This window comes from Myotis davidii, unplaced genomic scaffold (assembly GCF_000327345.1).
Source record: "Myotis davidii unplaced genomic scaffold, ASM32734v1 scaffold875, whole genome shotgun sequence".
Taxonomy (NCBI): Eukaryota; Metazoa; Chordata; class Mammalia; order Chiroptera; family Vespertilionidae; genus Myotis; species Myotis davidii.
In genome coordinates, this window is record NW_006286244.1 from 1,824,872 (window position 1) to 1,825,495 (window position 624).

Sequence of the window (624 nt, forward strand, 5' to 3'; positions counted from 1 at the left end):
ATGCCTGGGTTGCAGGCTTGATCCCCAGTGGGGGGCGTGCAGGAGGCAGCCAACCAATGATTCTCTCTCATCATTGATGTTTCTACCTCTCTCTCCTTCTCCCTTCCTCTCTGACATCAATAAAGAAATATATTTAAAAATAAATTAATTAATTAATTAAAAAAATAATTAAAATGAAAAGCTCCGCTCACAGCTCTGCCCTACAGAGCACCCCCACCTCGGCCCTCAGGGCTGAGCCCCCACAGAGGGCAGCTAACTTATTGCCAGCCCTCGGCCTTCCGAGTCCCGCGAAGGCTGCAAGAAAATACACAACAATGCAGGTCCTGCTAGAGGGCGGGCAAATCTAGATTTCATCCCACTCACCTTCGTCTCCCAGGAGAAAGGGGCCGAGTGCTCGTCCTGCCAAGTTATGTCCTGAAACGAAAATTCAAGAAGAAATCTGAAACTCGAACCCGAGCGCCCCTGGCAAACATCTGCCAAGGCCACGGGGGAACCGACCTCTGGGAATCATCCCAGGTCCTGGCTGGGAGCGGGCCTGGCGTCGGGGCGCCCTGGGCAGAATGTGCTGACGGCGGCCTGGCTGTCCCCTACCTTCCCGAGGCTGCCGGGCACGGGGCTCCCAGG

The 624-nt window shown here is 55.0% G+C and overlaps 1 protein-coding gene across 1 annotated transcript in view; it reads right to left on the reverse strand.

Moving 5' to 3' along the window:
- LOC102762139 (chromosome unknown open reading frame, human C1orf198) overlaps positions 1-469 on the reverse strand; it is an 8,542-nt gene extending 8,073 nt beyond the window's left edge. Inside the window, exon 1 of the mRNA XM_006757655.2 lies at positions 364-469. The gene's annotated coding sequence lies outside the window, so the exon portion shown is untranslated. The remainder of the gene's footprint in view (positions 1-363) is intronic.
- Positions 470-624: the final 155 nt, after the last annotated feature.